Raw genomic sequence first — 24,690 nt, 5'->3', positions numbered from 1 at the left:
GGTTACAAACAGAAGTTACATTTATGCTGTCTTTTATATTTACCATTATAATTATATCTTTACTAGTGCTATTTATTCATTCACCTGGATTTTCTGTACTATCTAGTGTCCTTTAATTTAAGCCTGAAGGACTCCTTTTACTGTTTCTTGTTAGGTAGGTTTTCTAGTGACATATTCTCTCAGCTTTTATTTGAGAGTGTCTTAATTTCTCCTTTGTTTTTGCAGAATGATTTTTCTGGATATGGAATTCTTGTTTGACAGTCTTTTTCTTCTATGATTTTGCATATGTTATCCTACAGCCTTCTAGTTTCTATGGTTTCTGGTGAGAAATCTGCTATTATTCTTATTGAGAATCCTTTTTTTTTTTTTAAGACGGGGTCTTGCTCTGTCACCAGACCGGTGTGTAATAGCGCGATCTCAGCTCACTGCAACCTCTGCCTCCCGGGTTCAAGTGATTTGAGAATTCCTTTTTAATGAGTTGCTTTCTTGCTGCTTTCACAATTCTTTGTCTTTGATAGTTTGATTATAATATATTTAGGTGTGGATATCTTTGAGTTTATCCTTGAAGTATATTCAGGTTCTTGAATGTATAATTTTTTTCCATCAGATCTGGGAGGTTTTCAATTATTATCCTTTCAAATATTCTTTGTACCCCTTTATTTTCTCTCCTTCTGAGAGTTTCATTATGCATCCATTCTTCCTTCCCTCCCTCCCTCCCTCCCTCCCTCCCTCCCTCCCTCCCTCCCTCCCTCCCTCCTTCCTTCCTTCCTTCCTTCCTTCCTTCCTTCCTTCCTTCCTTCCTTCCTTCCTTCCTTCCTTCCTTCCTTCCTTTTTCTCTCTTTCTCTCATTCATTCATTCATTCATTCTTTCCATTTTTGTAGAGATGAGTTCTTGCTCTGTTGCCCAGGCTGGTCTTAAGTTCCCAACCTTAAGACATCCTTCCACCTCAGCCTCCCAAAATGTTGGGATTACAGGTGTGAGCCACCTTGGTTGGCCATCTGTTGGTATTCTTGGTAGTTTCCCACAGGGCTCTGAGGTTCAGTTCATTTTTTTTCAAACTTCTTGACTTTCTGCTCCTTAGATTGGTTAATCTCAGTTGATCTATCATCAAGCTCACTGATTCTCCTGCCTGTTCAAATATGATGTTGAACCACTCTAATGAATTTGCTATTTCAATTATTGTATTTTTTTAACTCCAGAATTTTCATTTGGTTTCTTTTTATAATTTGTTTCTTTATTGATGTCTGCTTGGTGAAACAATACTGCCATTCTTTAATCCTTTAGACATGGCTTCCTTTAGTTATTCAAATATGTTTACAATAGGTTATTTGAAGTCCAACACTGGGGCTTCCTTGGGAACAGTTTCTATTGATTGCTTTTTCTTTCCCTGTGGATGGGCCATATTTTCCTGTTTCTTTGTATGTGTTATAATACTTTTTTGAAAACTTTGTTTTAAATAATATAATATGGCAACTCTGGAAATCTGATTCTCCTTTCTTCCATTTTCTTTTGTTGTTGTTGTTGCTGCTTGTTATAGTAGTTTCTGTTCGTTTGTTTATGTAGTGACTTTCCTGAACTAACTCTGTAAAGTCTGTATTCTTTGTCATGTATCTTCACTGACTGTGTACTTGAATAGCTTAGTGGTCAGCTAATAATTGGACAGAGGTTTCCTTAAATGCCTGGAATCAGTAAGTCTCACATTCTTTCCCAAGAGACCCTGTGTATGTGTTGGGACATGTGTCAGCTCTTAACCTACTAGTTTATAATTGCAAAGGCAACTTTTCAAGTCTCATTGTAACAGCCTGTTCTCACAGTCTGCAGGAAAGAAACAGGGCAAACATTTTGCAACATTAGTCTTCATTTTCTGATTGTGCAGAGTCTCAGTGTCAGCTCAGTGTGAGAGCTTAGGGCTATCTCAGGGCACTCCAGTTTCTTTTCTGGGCATTCCCACAACCTTGAGTAGGTGCATGGCTCTATGTATGCACCATGGCTTTCTAGATTTCCAGAAATATACAGAGTTTTTAATACCCTGTGGGCATCTCATTCCCCAGATTTTCCTTTTAAGCTTTTGGGTTAACATATTATTTGCTCCAACCGTTGTCCACTGTCTCAGGTAGTCACAAAATTAAACAGTTGTCTTTAGTTGTTTTGACAGATACCTCTGAGGAAAATACTTTTCAGTGAGCTCTGTGTCAGGTCAAATAAATGTAACCTTGCAGGTGGAACCTTGTAGCCATAACAAATAATAAGACTTTGAAGGAGCTCCAACCCTGTTTTGTCCTCTTCTGTTGCTGCCAGGATGTTGGTTTTCACTATGATTGTAGGCTGTTGGTTTTGAAGACCACTATAGAGCTGGGGTAGGGTTGGGGGTTGGGGGAAGGAATAGGGCAAGTTAAAATACCACAAAATTTATGTTCTTAGGATATTTAATCATTTTTCTTTAACAAATATTCTCCAGAGTGTGGCAGACCTTTGGTTAAATTTCTAGATTTCTAAAGAAAAGATGATTTGGCTAATTTTTTGGCATTTAAAAATTGCTTTTGTGGAAGAAGGGATTTTTAGAAGTTCTTACTTTGATATTTTCACTGATATCACACTCTCGTGTTTATTCTTAAAAGATTTTGTTTCTGTATATTGAATTTAATGTTGACATTATTTTTTTTCAGCACATTGGAGATATATTTCCACAGCATCTGGCTTTTCTTGTTCCTGTTCTGAAGTCAGTAAATGTAACTGCTATCCTCTGGAGGTAATCTATTGCCATAAAGGATTTTCCAATTATCCTTAGGTTTCTATGGTTTCACTAAGTTCCATGCATCCCTGCCTGAGGTATGTTGGCTTCTTGTATCTATGGCATGATGTCTTTCATAAGTCTGGAAAATTCACTGCCATTTTCTTCAGCTGTTGCTTCTGCATCATCCTTTTTCTTTCTTTATGGGACTCTGATTAAATTTGTGTTAGATTTTTCACCATATATTCTCATGCTCTCTCTTATATTTCTAGATTTTGGCCGCTCCACTTTACTTTGAATATTTTATTTTATTTTGACCTAGTTTCCAGTTCACCAATTCTTTCTTCAGCAGCACCCAATCTGCTTTAAAACCCATTCATGACTTTATAAGTTTTCAGTTTTAGATTTAAAAAAATTGAAACTGTTACTTTTTGTAGCTTCTAATTTCTTGTTTCTGTTTTTAACTACAGCAAGTGTAGTTTTAAAATTTTAGTCAAACATATATAACATAAAATTTGCCATTTTAAAGAGTATGTTTTATGTGTACAATTCTGTGACATTAAGTACATTCATGTTGTTGTGCAACCATCCATCTCCAATACTCTTTTCTTCTTGCAAAACTGAAACTCTTTACCCATTAAACAATAACTCCCTTTCCCAAATCCCTGGCAACTACCATTCTACTTTCTGTTTTTATGAATTTGACTTCTATAGATACCTCATATAAGTGGAGTCATAAATATTTTTCCTTTTGTGACTGGTTTATTTAATGTAGCATAATGTCTTCAGGGTTCATCCATGTTGTAGCGTGTGTTGGAATTTCTTCCCTTTTTAAGACTGTATAATATTCCATTGTGTGTGTGTATATATATATATACACCACATTTTGTTCATTCTTTGATGGACACTTGGGTTGCATCTACTTCTGGCTATAGTGAATAATGCTGCCATGAACATGGGTATACAAATATTTGAGTCCCTTGCTTTTACGTCATTTGCGCATATACCCAGAAATGGAATTACTAGATCATATGCTAATAATTTTCTTAACTTTTTGAGGAATGACTGTATTGTTTTCATAGCAGCTCCAGCATTTTACATTTCTTTCAGCAATGCACAAGGCTTCCAGCTTCTCCACATCCTAACCAACACTTATTATTATTTTGATGATAGCCATTCTAATGGGTATGAGGTGATACCTCTTTGTAGTTTTGATTTGCTTTTCTCTAATGATTAGTAATGTTGACCATTTTTTCTTGTCCTTATTGCCCATTAGTATGTGTTCTTGAGGGAAATGTGTATTCAGGTCATTGGCCAGATTTTTAATTGGGTTGTTTGGGTTTTTGTAATTATACAAGTGTAGTTGTTAAAATAGTCTATGTTGGGTAATTCTAACTTCTTGTCTTTGTAGATATGTTTTTGTTTGCTGTGATTTCTACTCTTTCTTCCTCGATGTGTCACTGATTTCTTTTAGGCTGCTAGACATTTGTATTTGCAGAATTTTTTTGAGGAATAATTTGAAATAATTTGGGATGATTATTGTTTTTAGAGAGGTTTTCGTCAGGTACTGCTAAGGTTCTTAAAGGAGCAAACTTAATCCAGTGTAGTCTTAAGGACAGCCGGATGAGTAGAACAAAGGCTCAGTGCTTGGGAGGGCTGACTTGCTTCTGAAGACTTATTCTCTACCTTGAGGGGTTAGCCCTTTGTGGTTCCAGTGCAAATTGAGGGGTGGTTTCTCAGTATCTGATTCATGCTTTTACTCTGTATCTCTTGCCTCTAGTTTTTGGATATTTTGGTTAACTTTCAATCCCACAAATTTCAGGGCCTTACATGGTAAAATTTACTTCTTGCTCATGTAACAGTTCACTGTGGATGTTCCTCATCAGTGATCAGGTTTCCTCTGTGTGGTGATTCGGCCCAGCTCCTCACAGTGGGTGGTCATGCCATCTGCTATGGAGGTGGCATCCTTATCCTCTACGCCCAGCTTCCTGTAAGTCCAGCTGGCCGATGGGAGAGCAACATGGAGAAGGCACACATGCTTCTCAGCCATGTTGGCCCAAAAGTGACGAGGACCATGATCTGTATCTCTTCATACTTTCCACTGGCAAGATCTAGTTACAGGGTTCTATCTAGATGCAGGCGTGAAATCTGCAGTGTGTTATTCCTGGTTGACAGTTGCTTCCCAGTTTCAATGCTGTCCTGGGAAAGGAGAGCACAGTTCTTCATGAACAGTTAGTTATCTCTGCTTCAGTCCTTTGCCTTGGCACACCCTTCTTTCACAACTGTCATGCATTTATCTCTCCAGGAACACAATCCAGAGTTGCCCCCAGTTACTGTGTCTTGCACAAAGGATGGATTTCTAGCATTGTGTGATCTTTATCAAATCCAGTTGTTGCTCTTGTGGTTTGAATGACTGAACTGACACACAGGTTATCTGCTGTTCACACTATACAATAGTGGAGCCAAATCAAGCCAACTGCAATTTTAAAACTTCCATTTTGGAAGGGGAGAATGGAAGATAAACGTCAGTTCTTGGTCCACAGTAAGAGCAACATCCCACAGGCAAGTATTATGAAGGTATCTATCAATGTTTTCTAAGCAAAGGCCACTAGACACTCACTTGGGAACCGTGGGGTGTTGTGGTAAGAGGGCATTAGAAGGAACCTGTTACAGGATTTGGACTTTGGTTAGGTGATTTGGGGGAGGGTTCAAGAAAGTGGGATGGTATCAGTAAGTGGGGACAATGTTATGATAAGTGTCTGTAAATCTTATCTACAAGGAGGTTAGACTGGAGTGAGGATAAAGCTGTGATTGGTAAAGAAACAGTCATCACTTACGTCAGTGGGGAGAGGGATTTTGGCACAATCTTGTTTTTGTCTTCATTCATCATGGTCACAGTGTGGCGTGTCTGATTCTTTCACCTCCTATTTTGGAAATGGGGGCAGGAGAAACTGGTCTGTTGTTCTCCAGGGCTCCTTTCTCTGTCCCTCCATCTGGCTAGGCCTTGGGAGTGCTATGGTTTGAATATTTGTCCCCTCCAAAACTCACGTTGAAGCTTAATCTTCAGATACGATTGGATCTTGAGGACTGTTCCCTTATGAGTGGATTAATCCATTCATGGGTTAATAGATTAATGGATCAATGTGTTATCAGGGAAGTGGAATTGGTGACTTTATAAAAAGAGGAAGAGAGACCTGAGCTAGCACACTCAGCCCCTTATTGAGTGATGCCCTGTACCACCTCAGGACTCTGCAGAGTCCCCACCAGCAAGAAGATCCTCACTAGATTCTCCTCCTTGACCTTGGACTTCTCAGCTTCCACAACTGTAAGAAAGAAATTCATTTTCCTTATAAATTACTGAGCTTTTGGTATTCTGTTATAAGCAACAGAAAATTGACTAAAATAGGGAGAACATCTTCCTTAGGGGTTAGGGGTGCAAGATCCCACATCCTGCTTTCTGCTTGTGGAAGTTTGGAGGTCTGGGGTTGTTTTGATGGTCACTGACTGTTTTAGGCTCATGTTTCTTTGGCAATGGAGTTTCTCCCCAGTTCTAGTAGCTTCTGATCTATTTGCGTCTGATAGTTTCATGTGCCAGTAACTATAGCCAAAGTTCTTTTCTAGTCACAATCTTCCAGCTACTTCATATTTTTGCTTTCTTGTGCATGTGTCTCTCTCTACTCAGGGCACTTGAAGCTTAACATAATATAATAGGCATAGGTGTGGGTGGGAGACACACCTGTAATCTCACCTGTGTGTACAGTTTAGCCCTCTTTTCATTGTGGAGTCTTAATGGGTCTTTGCTGCTCAGAACATGTTCAGTCGCGTATCTTACTCTTGGGGTGCCGAGGGATAGCTTTTCCCGGATTGTGAGGCCCATGTTTCTGGACTGTCTCTAGATGCTTTCTTGTCTCTTTCAAGCCAGCCAGTTTTTGCCTAAGCTCATGTCTTTCTGTGATGCTCAACTGAGCAAAATGGGTAACAGTCACCTAGACAGTTGGCATTCTTTTTTCTCTTCCTCCTGAGCTGGAGGCTGGGTGTGTGCATGGTCTGCCTTCAGGTGATCAAGGGTAAACGGTTTCATAAAATGACATGCACTGTATAAAATAGGTCTTCTCATTATTAGCTGTCTGACAGCGGTTTTTATTATGGTGTCACCCTCTTCAAAGAGCCCAATTCTGTGTTAATTTATTTCTGTTGAAATATGTGTTTAATGATAGATAATTTGAAAGAAGAAAATTTCTGATTAGATTCTTTCTTTGGGACTCTTTCTTTGGCAATTATTTGACCCATTTTCTTCTTCCCTCCTCTCCACTGTTTGGAAACGAAGCTGTACATTTGTGGCAGTTTTCTAAGCAGACGTCACAAAGGTGTGGTATGGCAGTTCATCTTTTTTGTTTTTAACTGTGTTAACGTTGGAAAATCAAACCTTTCCTGATTTCTTACAAGAAGAAAAAACAAGACATTTCATTTTTTTTTGAATAAAATGAGATATGAAGATAAACATTTTTGATGAAGAGAAGAGTTTTGCATTTAAGTTGCAGTGATGTGGACAACTCCCAGACTCATTCCTGTCTCTCTGTAGTATCCTACAAGAAGTGCCTGGGCCTTCTTGCTTTGAGTCTTTTTCTGCTTTGAAGACAGGCAGAAACGAGTACCTGGCCTGAGCTTCTCCTGGGGCCCTTGTGGAAGCAACATGAGATGACTGATGTGCAAACACATTCAATAGTAAAGCTCTCTGGGTAGAGAAGACATTATTATTTCATCCTGAAGTACTTTTGGAAGGTAAATGATTTATTTAGCACACTAAGTTCATCCTGTGAGGCCATGTGTTTCTACTATAAGGTACCCAAACCAGCCTTGGAAACTTACAGCATTGAGAGAGGAGAGGTCCAGTGATCATGTCTCTCTATGAGTTTTACTGAGTTGGGGGCTTTTCTATAGAGTTCTGAGCTCTGTTTATAATTATCCTTAAGCAAAAAAGAAACAATCCAAAATGGTGACACAGAGAGTCCAATTTACAGTTATCTGTGATATAACCCAGTTAATAATCACCATAATACTTAGGGTCCTAGACTGCTGGTTTGAGTTTTTATGGAATTTTGAAGATAATGAGATTTTGTAATGGAACCATGTTTCTCAGTAATGTCTTTTACTGAATTATCCTGACTTGAGTCAAGACAAGACTCAAGAGTGACTTTATTTTAAATGTAAATCTGCCATGTAACTTCTGACTAACCCTGAGCTGATCATACCTCCACAAAGTTTAGTTGATGTTATTACTCTTTATGTAGGAAGACCAATTCATTGTAAGTTTTCTTCAAAACAACCCTTGTTGTTGCAGAGATCACAGGCTGTGATGATTACAGCATCCTACACATATCTTCCAGAGCACTATACTTTTGTTCCAAGATATAAACCCTATGTCTAGGGTTTTGTAGTGCAGAAATCTACCTGTTTGCACCTGCCCAAGACCATGATTCTGTCTGTAAATTCTCCAGTAAATCACCCAATACCAACAAACTGGATTTCTTTGTCTCCTTCTTTGGTTTCTTGGCTCCTTTGGTATTTGAGGATCGCTTTGCATATATGGCCCTTTCACAGAACACTTGATTAATTATCCAATTAATTAAAAAAATGATAATGAAGTAGGTTATGTTGCTTACTAAAAAATTGATAAACTTGAGGTAGCCATACTTCTTTAGGTCCACTTAGGAAACTGAAAGTTTTGGTTTAATAGTCTTTTCAAAGATAAGCCATGTATTATTCATATGATTAGTGTGGAGGCTGATATTGAGAGAAGGTGTAGTAGCTTGCTTTTATATGAGGGCACTGGAATGAGATGTGATCTGTAGATTCCCATAGTTTGTGACCCATGCTGGGACTGGCTTTTCTCCCTGGCTCTTGGAACAGGGATCCAGCCCCACATGACTTCCCCATTCCCTGGCTCATTTGGACATCCACAGGGGCCTCTTTCTCTTGGACATGCCCCCCTAGCACCCATCATTTCTATTTCTCTTGCTCTGGGTGCCACCACATCTTCAGGACACAGCTTCTCCTGAGCTGATAGGGATGCCCTGGAGCCTGTGGAGTGCCTCTGTTGTCCAGAGTTCTGTGGTAAGGTCCCAAGAAGTTTTCCCACCTGAAGAACAGCATAGTTGAGGTGAGGTCCTGTGCTTTGCAGGACTTACTGAGGAGACTTTGACCCTGGTCTTCCTCCTGTCATTTCCGAAAGTGAGTGCATGGGGGCAGTGGGGTGGAGGTCAGTTCAGTGAGCACACACGGTGGGGAGGCAGAGCCTTCTACCTTTTGGGCAGCTGAGGCTGAGGCCCTGGGCTGGGCCTGTCTGCTTGGTGTCCTTGATGCAGGGATAGATCTTATTTAAGCAAACATGCCCCTACAGACAGGTGCGTGCCACCAAGGGAACCCACGAGGGTTCCAAATGCTCTGACAAGGCCCAAATGCTCTTATTTGTGGTGTACATTAGGCAAAGAACCAGATTGGACTATCAAGCCAGAAGGGAGCTTACAACTTCCTGCTGAACAGAGGAAAAAATGTGACCCATTGAGGGCAGTAATAGCTGATGAGCAGTCATGGTGGTTCTTACTCCTGGTTGGCTCAGGGCTGGGGGCACTAGGCATATTGCAGTGCCAGTGAAAGCAGAGCTGGGACTCAAACCCTCTTTTTTTTCCCTCTCTCTTTGCCATAGCAACCACGGTAAGCCTGTAAAATCTCCTGTGATTTGCGGATTCTCAGGGTCCCTGGAAACCTTTCAGTGAACTCATAAGGTCAAAACTGTTTTCCTAATGATATGGAGCCATTCTTTCCTTTTTCACTGTGTGGACATTTGCACTGATGGTGTAAAAGCAATGGCAGGTGCTTTGACACAAATCAAGACTGTGGCACCAACTCTACTGACAGTCATCATACTCTTCACTGCTACCCACTCGCATACAAAAAGCCAACAGCATTTAAGAATGTTCTTGATGAAGTCGTAGGAATGATTAATTTTATTAAATTTTGACCTATGAGTACATGTCTTTTTAATATTCTGTGAGATGGAATTGAAAGTTTGCATAATGTACTTTGGCAGATGGAACTACAATGATTGTTTGAGGAAAAGCACTTGTGCTTTTTTTGGGTTAGGAGTTAAACTAGCTCCTCTTTTAATGGAACACTGTTTTTACTTTAAAGAACAACTGACAGACAAACCATGGTTATTCAGACTTGTATTTTTGGCATAAAATGTCTGAAAATTGAACTGAGACTGAGACTGTTACTTCAAAGGAATTAACTGCCTGTATTTGTTGCAAATGATAAAATTGAATTTTCAGGCAAAAGTTAGAATTGTGAAAGACTTGTATCTGTCATGGTGAGCTTGATAGCCTCCCAATATGGGCATCACTCGTTTTATTGCACTTTACAGAATTTTTTTTTTTTTAAACAAATTTAAGGTTTGTGGCAACTCTGCATCAAGAAAGTCTTTCAGTGCCATTTTTCCAATAGCATTGCTTACTTCATGTCTCTGTGTCACATTTTAGTACTTCTCATGATATTTCAAACATTTGCATTATTATTATATCTGTTATGGTTGTCTCTGGTCAGTGATCTTTGTTACTGTTGTATTATTTTGTGATGCCATGAACTGTGCCCATATAAGATGTTCTATGTGTTCTGACGGCTCCACAGCCGATCATTCCATCTCTCTGCTTCTCTTGGGACCTCCGTATGCCCTGAGACACAACAATATTGAAATTAGGCCAATTAATAACCCTTCAGTGGCCTCTACATGTTCAGATGAAAGGAAGGGTCACACATCTCTCACTTTATTTTTTATTTTTATTTTTGAGACAGAGTCTCACTCTGTTCCCCAGGCTGGAGTGCAGTGGTGTGATCTCGGCTCACTGCAACCTCTGCCTCTTGGGTTCAAGCTATTCTTGTGCCTCAGCCTCCCGAGTAGCTGGGATTACAGGTGCATGCCATCATGCCTAGCTAATTTTTTGTATTTTTAGTAGAGGCCGGGTTTCGCTATGTTGGCCAAGCTGGTCTCCAACTCTTGGCCTCAGGTCATCCACCCGCCTTGGCCTCCCAAAGTGCTGCATTAGCCACTGCGCCTGGACACGTCTCCCACTTTAAATGAAAAACTAGAAATGATTAAGCTTAGTAAAGAAGGCATGTTGAAAGCCCAGAGAGGCCAAAAGCTGGCCCTCTTATGCCAAACAGCCAAGTTGTGAATACAAAGGAAGTTCTTGAAGTAAATGAAAAATGTTATTCCAGTGAACACACAAATGATAAGAAAGTGAAATAGCCTTGTTGCTGATATGGAGAAAGTTTGAGTGGTCTGGATAGAAGGTGCAACTAACCACAACATTGCTTTAAGCCAAAGTCCACTCCAGAGTAAGGCCTAATGTGCTTCACCTCTATGAGACTGAGATAGATGAGGAAGGTATAGGAGAATTTGAAGCTAGTAGAGGTTGGTTCATGGGGTTTAAGTAAAGAAGTCTCCATAATATAAAAGTGCAAGGTAAAACAGCAAGTGCTGATGTAGATGCTGTACCATGTTCTCCAGAATATGTAAGAGAACTGATGAAGGTAGCTACACTAAGGAATAGATTTTTAATGTAGACAAAATAGCCTTCTGTTGAAAGAGCATGCCATCTAGGACACTCATAGCTAGAGAAAAGAAGTCAATGCCTGCCTTCAAAGATTTAAAGTACAGGCTGACTCTTTTGTTAGGGCCTAATGCAGCCAACGACTGTAAGTTGAAACCAGTGCTGATTTACTATTCCAAAACTCCTAGGACCCTTAAGTATGCTAAATCTACTCAGCCTGTGCTTTATACTGGAACAATAAAGCCTAGATAACAGCACATCTGTTTACAGCATGGTTTACTGAATCTTTTAAGACTTCTCTTGAGACCTGCTGCCCAGAAAAGGGTTCTTCTCAAAATATTGCTGCTCGTGAACAATGCACCCAGTCACCCAAGGGCTCTGATGGAGATGTGCAAGGAGAAGAATGTTGTTTTCATGCCCATTAACACCACATCCATTCTGCAAGCCACGGGTCAAGGAGTAATTTTGACTTTCAAGTGTTACTACTTAAGAAATACATTTTGTAAGGCTATAGCTGCCACAGATGATGATTCCTCTGATGGATCTGGGCAAAGTAAATTGAAAACCTTCTGAGAGGCATTCACCATTCTCGATGCCATTAAGAACATTCATGACGCATGGGAGGAGGTCAGAACATCAACAGAGTTTAGAAGAAGTTGATTCCAACCCTCATGGATGCCTTTAAGGGGTTCCTTCCTTTACTGAAGGAAGTCACTGCAGATATGGTGCAAACAGCAAGAGAACTAGAATCAGAAGTGGAGCCAGAAGATGTGACGGAATTGCTGCAATCTCATGATCAAACGTGAATGGATAAGGAGTTGCTTCTTATGGATGAGAAGCAGGAAAGTAGTTACTTGAGATACAGTCTACTAGTAGTGAAGATGCTGTGAACATTGTTGAGATGACAACAAAGGGTTTAGAACATTACATAAGCTTAGTTACTAAAGCAGCAGCAGGGTTCGAGAAGACTGACTCCAATTTTGAAAGAAGTTATACCGTGATGAAAGGCTATCAAACAGCATCACATGCTACAGAGAAAACTTTTGTGAAAGGAAGAGTCCATTGATGTGGCAAACTTTAGTGTTGTCTTATTTTCAGAAATTGCCACAGCCACTCCAGCCTTCAGCAACTATCAATCTGATTGATCAGTGGCCATGAACATCCAAGCAAGACCCTCACCACTAAAAAGATGATGACTCACTGAAGACTCAGATGATAGTTAGCATTTTTTTTTAAGCAATAAACTATTTTTACTTTTTTCTTTTTACTTTTTTGAGATGGAGTCTCTCTCTGTTGCCCAGGCTGGAGTGCAATGGTGCAATCTCGGCTCACTGCAACCTCTGCCTCCTAGGTTCAAGTGATCGTCCTGCCTCAACCTCCCGAGTAGCTGGGATTATAGGTGTGTACCACCATGCCCAGCTAATTTTTATATTTTTAGTAGAGACGAGGTTTTGCCATGTTGGCCAGGCTAGTCTTGAACTCCTGACCTCAAGTGGTCCACTCACTTCAGCCTCCCAGTGTGCTGGGACTACAGGTGTGAGCCACCACTCCTGGCTGCAATAAAGTATTTTTAAAATTAAGGTATGTACATTGTTTTTAGACATAATGCTGTTGCACACAATAGACTACAGTAGGGCATAAACATAAATTTTATATGCCTTTGGGAAATGAAAAAATTCATGTGACTTGCTTTAATTTAATGTTTGCTTTATTATGGTACCTGAAAAATGAACCCGCAGTGTTTCTGAGGTATAGCTATATTCTAATATGTGTCTTTTATCATATTTGCAAATATTTCTCCCATCCTGTATCTGCTCTTAATCCTCTTAATCAGTGCTTTTGCAGATGAAATATTTGTAATTTTCATGAAGTCTATATTATGAGTTCTTACAAATCATGTTTGGTGTTAAGTTTAGCCCTAGATCACAAAGATTCCTTCTATTCTGTCTAAGTTTTACAGTTTTACGTTTTATATTTGAGTGTGCAATTTATTTTCAGTTAATTTTTGTGTAAGGTGTGAGACTTAGATTGAAGTTCATGTTTTTGCCTATGGATATTTGATTGCTCTTACATCATTTTTTAGAAAGTCTATCCTGTCAGCAGTTGCCTTTGCTATTCTCCAAATCATCTGAGAAACTCATTTCTCCAAAATCATTTGGGCACCTTTCTGTGGTTCTCTATAGTATTTTCTATACTGGATTTCTTATATTGTTCGATTGATTGCCACATGTCCATCCTTCTGACAACGTCACATAATCTTGGCTACTGTGACTGTAAGTCTTGAAATTGGGTAGAGATTTCTCTCATTTTGCTCTTTTAAAAAATGTTTCAGTAATTGTAGTTTCTTTGCTTTTCTATATTTATTTTAGAACTAACTTCTCTGTATATACACACATTTTTGAAGAAATTTTAATGAAAGTTGCATTAAATTTGTATAATAATTTAGGGAAAATTGAAATCTCTAGTATGTTGAATGTTCTTATTCATGAACATAGTATGTCTCCATTTATTTAGATCTATTTTGTTTTAATTCTTCAGTGTTGTAGTTTTCAGCATAAAATTTCTACACGTTTTGGTGGATTTACACCTAAGTGTTGTTTATTTTCAGGGATTTTATTATATTTTAAATTTGAGTATCCATGTGTTCATTGATAATATACAAAAATAAAATGAATTTTTGTGGGTTTATCTTTAGTTTTATGACATTGCTGAACTCATTGATTCTAGAATTTTTTGGTAGGTTCCTTGGGATTTTTTACGTAATCAAGTCATCTGCAGATTTGGACAATTTTAGTTTATCTTTTCTGATCTTTAGGTCTTGTATTTATTTCCTTATTACACAGATTAGAATTTCTAGCACTCTGTGGAATATGAGTGAGCAACCTTGTCCTATTCCCAATGTTAGGGGAAAATCATTCACTATTTTACTATGAAGTATAATGCTAGCTGTAGATTTGTATAGATGATATTTATCAAGTCAAATAACTTTTTCTCTGTCCTAGTCTATTTGTACTGCTCTAACAAAATACCTGGACTTAGTAATTTATAAACAATAGACATTTACTTCCCATGGTTTTGGAATATGGGAAGCTCAAGATCAAGGTCCCAGTATTTGGTATTTGGTGAGAGCCTCCTTGCTGCATTCTCACATGGCAGAAGGGTCAAATGCTCTGTCCTTACATGGCAGAAGGCAGAGGGCAAAAAAGGGCCTAAGCTAGTTCCCTCTACCCCTTTTATAAGACATTAATCTATTTATCAGGGCAGAGCCCTGATGACTTAATCACTTCCCAGAAGATCCCACTCTTAACACCACTACAATGGGGATTTAGTTTCAACACATTAATTTTAGGGGACATTCAGACCATGACAGCCTCTATTTCTAGTTTTCTGAGAGGTTTTATCACAAATAGATGTTGGATTTTGTCAAATGCTTCACTACATTGAGCAATAGGATTACTTGATTTTTCTTCTTTAGCTTGTAAATATGAAGTACTACATTAATTGATTTTCAAATACTGGAGCAGTTTTGCATTCCTGGAGTAAACCCCATTTGGTCATGTTGCACAATTCTTTGTACAGAGGCTCCCTGACTTAGGATGGGGTTACATCCTGATAAACCCATTGTATATTGAAAGTATCATAAGTAAAAAATGCAACCGGTCTTTGGTCAAAGAATCACTGTTGCTAAAAGTCTGAAACCTCATGGTTTCATATCATTTTTTCACCATCATAAAATAAAAAAGTCATAAGCTGAACCATTGTAAGTCAGGGAATTGCTGAATTCTATTTTTTAATACTTTGCTAAGGATATTTTACATCTATATTCATGAGGGATGTAGGTCTGTATTTTTATTTCTTTCGGTAATGTCTTTTTTGGTTTTGGTGTCAGGGTAATACTAACTTTGTAAGATGAATTCAGAAGTTTTTCCTCCTCTTTTGTCCTCTGGAAAATATGATAACCAAAATAAAAAACTCAGTGGATGAATGGAGAGATCAGAGGAAGGAATCAGTGAAATGAAGGATAGAACATTAGAAATTATTTAAACTAATAACAGATATAATACAGACCAAAAAAGAACAAAGGCTCAGAAACCTGGGGGGCTATGAAAAAAAGAGGTAAGAATCATGTCATCACAGTTCTAGAAGAAGAGGAGAAAAAGAGCAAAGCTGGAAAAGGTACTTGAAAAAACAATAGCTAAAAATTTCTGTGGTGTTTGTCTGGAGTAAGCAGTTATTTTGTTAAAGTTTTCTGTCTTACTAGGCTGTCCTTTTTCTGGTCAAAACTAGATAAAACATGCTTTTGTTGGGGCTTCTTCCCCCTCCCACCCAGCATCCATTCATATTTATGGTATTATGAACACCCAGGGAATTCACTATCATGTCATTCCTTGGATCCCAAGGTCTCTAGCTGGTCTACCTTCCTCTAGCCATCTTTCAGAGTCTATGATTTGTTTTATATATAATGTCCAGTGTTTTCAGTTATACTTAGTGGGAGGAATACAGAAAAAAGCACATCTACTCCATCTTCCCAGAAGTGGAAGTTAACCTACAGAAAGATCATTCTGACTGGTATGGGACTGACTGCCTGTAACTGGGCAACAGCTGAAGCAAGAAGACTTATTAAAAAACTGAATGCACTTATCCATGTGAAGAATAATGGTGGCTTACGGCCATAGAGTGATAACAGTGGAGGTGGTAAGAAGTAGCTGGGCTCTGAACATAATGTGAAGAAAATGCAGGTAGAATTTGCTGAGGTATGAGGTATGTAGTATGAGAAGAAGAAGAGTCCCAGGGTTTTAGACTGATGAGCAGGAGAGTGGCGTGCTGTCAGTTGATATAGAGAAAGATGAGGAGGAGCAGGCTAGGGGGAACAGAAGGATGATTGAATTATGTTTTTCAAATGGGAAGTGAAACATGCCAATTATACAGCCAAATCAAGGTGTTAGGTAGGCATATGGACAGCAGCCTGGGGTTTAGGGAATGGAGTTCAGGCTGAAAAGATATAGTGGAGATTCATCAGCCCATAGGAGTTATTTAGAGTCATGAAACCACGTGAAATCACTAAGGAAGTGAGCTAGAAGAAGAGTACCAAGAACCTAACCCTGGGTTTTCCAGTGAGGCCTGGGATAGGGGAAGGAATCTAAAACAAAACAAAACAAAATACTGCATATCATCAATCAGAGAGCTAGGAGAAAAGACAGGATAGAGGTATATCCTAGAAGCCAAGTAAAAAAAGTATTTCAAGAAGGAGGGAACAATGACCTGGTTCAGATCCTGCTGATAGGTCAAATAAGATAGGATTGAGACTTGACCACTGGGTTTAGCAAAGTCAAAGAGGCCTTTGGTGATCCCCACAAAGGTGTTTTTGGTGGAGTAATAGGACAAAATCCAGATTGCAGTGGGTTAAAGAAAGAATAGGAAGGAATTGGAGATAATACATGTAGATTTAGGTGAGTCACTAAGTTCACGTATAATTGAGGATAGTGATGATGCCTTTCCTTCCTTAAATTAATCTTTACTGAGGACTTACTTTGGGTTAGACACAGCAAAGTAAGGAGATCTAAGGTGAAAGATACTTTTAGGGTTATAGGGAGAGAGATAAAAATAACAGGTATATTGGATTGTAACAGGAGATCATAGACAAATATGTATAATACTGCAATGGAATGGCAGATTCTTTACAGGATGGGAAGTCAGGACAGAATTTTCCAGGAATGTGACACTATGCCTTGAAGAAGTTTATCACAGGAATCAATACACGTGAGTGCTTTAAAAATAAGGTGTTGCTGCGCCTGTAGTCCCAGCACTTTGGGAGACCGAGGCAGGCGGATCACGAGGTCAGGAGATTGAGACCATCCTGGCTAACACGGTGAAACCCCGTCGCTACAAAATTACAAAACATTAGCCCGGCGTGGTAGCGGGCGCCTGTAGTCCCAGCTACTCGGGAGGCTGAAGCAGGAGAATGGCGTGAACCCGGGAGACAGAGCTTGCAGTGAGCCGAGATCGCTCCACTGCACTCCAGCCTGGGCGACAGCGAGACTCTGTCTCAAAATAAATAAATAAATAAATAAAATAAGGTGTTGCTGGGCATGGTAGCTCATAACTGTAATCCTAGTGCTTTGGGAGGCCATGACAGGAGGATTGATTAAGACCAGCCTGGTCGGCCGGGCGCGGTGGCTCAAGCCTGTAATCCCAGCACTTTGGGAGGCCGAGACGGGCGGATCATGAGGTCAGGAGATCGAGACCATCCTGGCTAATACGGTGAAACCCCGTCTCTACTAAAAAATACAAAAAACTAGCCGGGCGAAGTGGCGGGTGCCTGTAGTCCCAGCTACTCGGGAGGCTGAGGCAGGAGAATGGCGTGAACCCGAGAGGAGGAGCTTGCAGTGAGCTGAGATCCGGCCACTGCACTCCAGCCTGGGTGACAGAGCAAGACTCCGTCTCAAAAAAAAAAAAAAAAAAAAAAAAAAAAAAAAAAAAAAAAAAAAAAAACCAGCCTGGTCAACATAGACCCCATGTCTACAAAAAAAAAAAAAAAAAAAGAAAAAAGAAAAAAAATTGCCAGGTGTGGTGGCACATGCCTGTAGTCCCAGCTACTCTGGAGGTTGAGGTGGAAGGACCACTTAAGCTCAGAAGTTCAAGGTAGCAGTGAGCTATGATCACACCACTTCACTCTAGCGTGGGTGACAGTGAGACCCTGTCTCTAAAAACAAAAACAAACAAAAAAGTAATAAGGTCCTGTGGAAGTATATGTTAAATTAAGGGGATATTAAGTATGAAATTTAATCTGTTCTGATGGTGCCATTGGTAAGGAAGGACCTGAGTTTAACTCTTAAGAGAGATGGAGAACTACTGATTTTACTGCTTTATATAGTTTGGATATTTGTCCTTTCCAAATCTCATATTGAAATGTGATCCCCAGTGTTGGAGGTGGGGCCTAGTGGGAGGTGTTTGGATCATGGGGGAAGATCCCTCATCAGTGGCTTGGTGTCCTCCCCGCAGTAATGAGAGAGTTCTTACTCTGTTAATTCACATGATAACTGTTTGTTTAAAGAAGAGCATGGAACTTCCCCCCTCCTTACTCTCTTTGTGTTTATGTGACATGCCTGTTCCTCTTTCACCTTTCACCATGAGTAAAAGCTTCCTGAGGCCTCAGCAGAAGCCAAGAAGATGCTGGTGCCATGCCTGTACAGCCTGCAGAACCATGAGCCAAAACACCTCTTTTCTTCATAAATTGCCCAGTCTGAAGTATTCCTTTATAGCAATGCAAAACAGAATAACACAGTGCTCATAAAATGTCTGCTAAACCAGAGGAATATATGAATGGGCAATGCTACAGCTTAATTTTCCATTCTTAGTGTTTATAGTGATTTACATGAGGTTTGATGAATGTTAAGCTATGGAATAAAACACACAGAAGTCTATCTTCCCCACACCCTGCCCCCTGCCACTCTGCCACAGAAAGCCATCAACGTATATCCCTGTGACTCTCTACCATATCAGCTTGTTGGCTTGAACATTTTGAATATTACAAACCATCATCCTAACATTAGAAGCAAAGACCAAATGTTACACTTTCTTTAAAAACAAAGAGAGGTGAAATAAGCCAGTCATAAAAGGATGAATAATATATGATTCCACTTAAGTGAGATATCAAGAGTAGTCAAATTCAGAAACAGAAAATAACATGGGGAGTGGGTTTTAAAGGTTGTGAGGAAGGGAAAACTGGGGAATTATTGTTTAATGGATACGGAGTTTCAGTTTTGCAAGATGAAAACAGTTCTGGAGATAGATGGTGGTAATAGTTGCACAGCAGTGTGAATGTACTTAATGCCACTTAACTGTACACTTGAAAATAGTTAAGATGGTGAATTTTATATGTAGTTTACCGCCATTAAAAAAATAAAAATAAGAAATACAAAAAGGAAGGATACCTTTGCCTCTGCCCATGATGGAGTAACCAGGATAGGACTTATCCTTCTGTTGCAAACAACCAGAAAACTGGAAAAATATATAAGACAATTTACTTCAGACACTGGACAACAGGCTGCACAAGACTGATAAAGATAAACCCTGTAATTCCCAACTGTCTTAGTAAAAGTACTTTTCAAACTGCATGGCAATGAGGGGGAACATAAGCAGAGCCTTACAGCATTCGAGTTGGTGAAACAGATAAAAGCTCAGGCAGCTTAGTTAGTTGGAGATGGTGAAGAGGAGATACATGGAAAGACTGAAGAGAAGTAAAAACGGCTCCAAAAATCTGCACTGGGGATTCCTTCAGTCTGTTGCCAAACACTGACCAATAACCAACACATGAAACTCCATGAGGCAAGACAAGAAACAAAAACAAAACAAAACAAAAAACCTGTAAGATGAATTTTTTTTTTTTTTTTTTGAGATGGAGTCTTACTCTGTCTCCCAGGCTGGAGTGCGGTGGCACGATCTTGGCTCACTGCAGCCTCTGCCTCGTGGGTTCAAGCAATTCTCCTGCCTCAGCCTCCCGAGTAGCTGGGATTACAGGCACCTGCCACCACCTTGCCTAATTTTTGTGTTTTTAGTAGAGACAGGGTTTCACCATAATGGCCAGGCTGATCTCAAACTGCTGACCTCAAGTGATTCACCTGCCTTGGCCTCCCAAAGTGCTGGGATTACACGTGAATCACTGTGCCTGGCCTAAGGTGAACAATTTACATTGCTTAACAGAGACAATTAGAGTTTTGGCCAGCCAGAATGGAGCATCCCTGCTGAATCACCAAGGCAATCGGTAGAGGTAATGGAAGGTATACCTTAAGAGTAGGGCTAACTTAGCTCTAGAGAAGATACTGTACATCCAATCTAACAAAGCTTAAAAAAGCTGACCCACAAGTAAATTAACTGCATGAAAGAAGAAAGTCTACTGTTCTTTAAAAAATAATGACAAAATCCAGGCACTTAATGTAATTTTCACAATGTCTACTATCATCTAAAGCTATTGAACCTACAAAAAAGCAAGAAAATATGGCCAAAAACAAGAGGAAAAACAGTCAATAGGAACAGACCCTGAAAGGTAGAGATGATGAACTGTCCAAACAAGGATCTTAAAATAAGTATTATAAATATGTGGAAGTACTTAAAGGGCAACATGAACATAGTGTAAGATAAATAGAAGATATATAAAAAAGAATCAGATGGAACTTTGACAGTGAAATAAATATCAGAAATGAAAAATTTAATAAATGAAATTAACAGCTGATTAGATGTGCAGAAGAAAAAGAGTGGTATAACATAGAAATAGAAAAGACCTAAACTAAAACACAAGGAGGGAAAAAGAGCTTCAGTGACCTGTGGAACAATATCAGGTAGTGTGGCATAACTTAGAAGTCCCAGAAGAGGAGAAGAGGAAGGTGTGAAGAAAAAAAAAATTGAAGAAACAATGGCAGGCAATGCCAGAAAATACTTCAAATGTGATAAAAGCAATAAACCCACAATTTGAAGATGCTTAATAAAACTCAAGAAAGATAAGCACAATGAAAACCATATTGAGACCCCAAAGTATAGGAGAAGAACCTTAAGCACAGAGGCAGAAATATAAGAATGAATAGGCATGGATTTCTCATTAGAAATTAGCCTAAAAAACAAACAAACAAACAACCAGTGGACCCACAACTTTAAAGTGCTAAAAAAAGACTGTCAACCTATAATTCTATTTCTGGAGTAAATATTATTTAAAATTAAGGGAAAATAAAGACTTCCAGAAAAACAAAAGCTGAATTTGTCACCAGCAAATTTAGGTAATAAGAGATGTTAGAGAAAGTTCTTAAGGAGGAACTAAAATGATATAGGTGAGCATGTATCCATCAAGAAAAAGAAAAATCCACTATGATAGATATGGATAATACAGTGATGTTGTCAGGGCTGGAGATAAATGGAATGCTAAAAGATAAAGAACTAATAAGAGGAACAAAGAACAGATGAAATAAACAAAAAGCAAGTATTAAGTTAGTAAATTTAAACCCAACAGTATCAAAATTAAATAATAAAAGTAAGTGGTCAAAACATTCCAATTACAAGGCAAAGACAGGATAAAAAAACAAGACCCAACAATATGAATAAAACTCACATTAAATATAAAGATACAACCAGGTTAGAAGAAAAAGGATGAAAAAGATATACCATGCAAAGACTAATTAGAGATAAAGACATTTCTTTTCTTTTTCTTTTTCTTTTTTTGAAATGGAGTCTCGCTCTGTTGCCCAGGCTGGAGTGCAGTGGTGCGATTTCCACTCACTGCAAGCTCTGCCCCCCAGGTTTCATGCCATTCTCCTGCCTCAGCCTCCCAAGTAGATGGGACTACAGGCGCCCACCACCATGCCCAGCTAATTTTTTTTGTATTTTCAGTAGAGACGGGGTTTCACAGTGTTAGCCAGGATGGTCTCAATCTCCTGACCTCGTGATCCGCCCGCCTCGGCCTCCCAAAGTGCTGGGATTACAGGTGTAAGCCACCGTGCCCCCAGCCAAAGATATTTCATAATGATAAAGTATCAATTTAACAAAAAGATATAACAATCCTACTATGTATGTACCCAAAAACAAGTTTTAAAATACATGAAACAGAATTAAAAGTAGAAAAGTACTCTTTTCCCTGTACTAAAGCAAGTAGACATGAAATCAGTAAGAGAATAGAAAAGTGGAACACCACCATCAACCAGTTTATTCTACTGAAACTTATAGAATATGTCAGCAACAACTGAAGAATACAAACTAATTTCAAGAAAACATGAAAAAGTGTTAAATAATAAAATGTTTTCTGACTACCACAAAATTAAATTAGAAATCAATAATAAGGTTATTGATAAGAAGACTCTTCTTATGATTTTTGCAACTTCTGTTAAGTCTACAATTATTTCCAAATATAAAAAGTTCAAAAATATGTGGGATACAGCTAAGGCAGTGGTTACTTACAAGTGTATAGATGTCAGTGCTGATATCAGAAGAGAAAAAAGATCCCAAATCAATTACTCTCACCTTTACCTTAAGAAGCTAATAAAATAACAGTAAAGTATATCCAAAATAAATAGAAAGAAAATAATAAAGTTAAGAATAAAGATCAATAAAATGAAAAACAGTGAAAAGAAGACTATGAAGGCATAATCATTTTACCTGAAAAAGTCAAAATTAATAAACCTCTGGCTCAACTGATCAGGAGAAGAGAAGAAATACAGGTTAAAATATCAGTAGTAAAAAGAAGACATCATTACAGATCTTACAACACTGAAAAGGCTAATGATGCAATATTTTATATCATTGAACTTGATAACTTAGGAAAATTCAATACCTTAATAAAACAACATACACAAATTACTAAAATTGACCCAGGACACAAAAATCTGAAAAGCTTTAAAAATCTAAGTCCTTAATTTAAAATTTTACCACTAAGAAAACTTGAGGCCCAGATGAATTCTATCAAAAAAGTTTGAGAAAAAAAATATTCCTTCACAATTTTTTTTTTTCAGAAAATGGATGAGGGAATACTGCTGAATTTTCTTTAATGAGGCCAGCTTTATCCTTTCATGAAACCTGGCAAAAATATTCCAAGATAAAAAACACCAGAAAATTTAACTCAGGATCATAGATATAAAAGTCCTTAATCACTGATATAAAAGATGACAAGTATCAGCAAATCAAACTTAGGAAGATAGGTAGGTAGATAAGCCATCAGGACCAAATAGGGTTCAACCTAGGAATGCAAGGTTGGTTTAACATTTAGTAAACTCAAAATATTAACAGAACAAAAAAAAATACTCTATCATCACCTCAATACGTGCAGGTAAAACACTTGACAAAATTCAACACACATTGATGATAAAAAAATGTTAGGAAACAAGAAAAAAAGGGAACTTCTTCAAGCTAACAAGTGGATTTATGAAAAACCCACATTAACATTATACTTCATGGTGAATGACTGAATGTTTCCTCCTAAGGTAAAAAACAAGGCAAGAAGATCCATTCTCACTACTTCTATTCAACATTATACTGGAAGTCTTAGACAATAAGGTGGGAAAAATAAATAAAAGGTACACATATTGGATAGGAATTCACAGACGATCAGATCATAGAGCAAAGGTTATTAAAACTAATAGCTTTAGCTAAATCGAGGATTCAAGTTCAATATATAAAGCAAACTATTTCTGTATACTAGCTAACACTGGAAATGAAAAAAATTCTAAACAGCCATTTATTATAGTACCCCAGAATATGAAACAGGATAAAGTTAACAAAATATGTGCAAGACTTGTATACTGGAAATTTCAAAAACAGTGCTAGGAGAAACAAAAGACTTAATACATGAAGAGATTATGATGTACACTGAATGGAAGACTCAATGTTGGTAATATGTCAATTTGAATTGATCTACAGATTGAAAGCTATCTCAATCAAACTCTAGCAGGCTTTTTTGGAAGAAGTTGAGAAGCTGATTCTAAATTTTTGTTTTTAAATGCAAAAGACCTAAAACAGCCATAACTATTTGGATAAGACCAAAGTTGGAGGACATGATTTATCTGGTTTCAAATATCCAGTAATTGATAGCGTATAATAGCATAAGGATAGGCATGTAGATGGAACAGAACACAGAGTCTAAAAATAGACCCAAGCTTGTATGATCAATTGATTTTTGACAAATGTCAAGGCATTTCAGTGGAGAAAGGGAAATATTTCCAACAAACTGTCAGAAGAACTGAATATCCATTAAAAAAAAAAGAACCTTGATTCTTGCCTAACACTGTATTCAAAATTAACCTGAATATAAAAGCTAAGTCCATGAAACTTTTAGAAGAAAACAAAGGAGAAAATCTTTCTGACCTTGGGGCTTGCTAGATTCTTAGAAACATCAACAAATAAATAAAAATACAAATAAAGCAATACACCAACAAAAGAAAAACTTTAATTTACATTTCATCAAAGTTTTAAAATTCTGTTCTTCGCAAGACACCATTTACAAAATGGAAAGGCAAATAACAGAATGGAAATTTTTTTTCCTACATATATCTGAGAAAAGAGCTCGTTCAGAATATACAAAGACCTTTTGCAGCTAAATAATAATGAAACAGCAACTCAATAAAAAATACCAAAATATTTCTACAGGTGCATCATAGAAGACATATAAATGGTTAATAAGCATATGAAAAAGATGTTCATCATCATTAGTCTTCAGGAAAATGAAAGCTAAAAGCACAATGAGATATTAATATCTATATTAATTAGTCTTTAGGAAAATAAAAACTGAAGTTATAAAGAGATACCAGTATACATCTAACAGAATGGCTAAAATGGAATGAAAATAAGTAGTGATACAAATAGTGGTAAGCTGG

General features: G+C 38.2%; 1 protein-coding gene and 1 long non-coding RNA gene across 8 annotated transcripts in view; both read left to right on the top strand.

The window, feature by feature from the left end:
* PCBP3 (poly(rC) binding protein 3) overlaps positions 1-24,690 on the top strand; it is a 286,185-nt gene that overhangs the window by 22,942 nt on the left and 238,553 nt on the right. The window lies entirely within an intron of this gene.
* Positions 1-24,690, top strand: part of LOC144339582 (uncharacterized) — a 150,060-nt gene that overhangs the window by 22,942 nt on the left and 102,428 nt on the right. The window contains exon 3 of the long non-coding RNA XR_013414755.1: positions 2,668-2,830. This is a non-coding gene — a long non-coding RNA (uncharacterized LOC144339582). The remainder of the gene's footprint in view (positions 1-2,667; positions 2,831-24,690) is intronic.

The sequence above is a fragment of the Macaca mulatta genome, chromosome 3 (genome assembly GCF_049350105.2).
Source record: "Macaca mulatta isolate MMU2019108-1 chromosome 3, T2T-MMU8v2.0, whole genome shotgun sequence".
Taxonomy (NCBI): Eukaryota; Metazoa; Chordata; class Mammalia; order Primates; family Cercopithecidae; genus Macaca; species Macaca mulatta.
The sequence above is the reverse complement of the archived record's forward strand: the minus strand, read 5'-3'. Positions and strand labels throughout refer to the sequence as shown.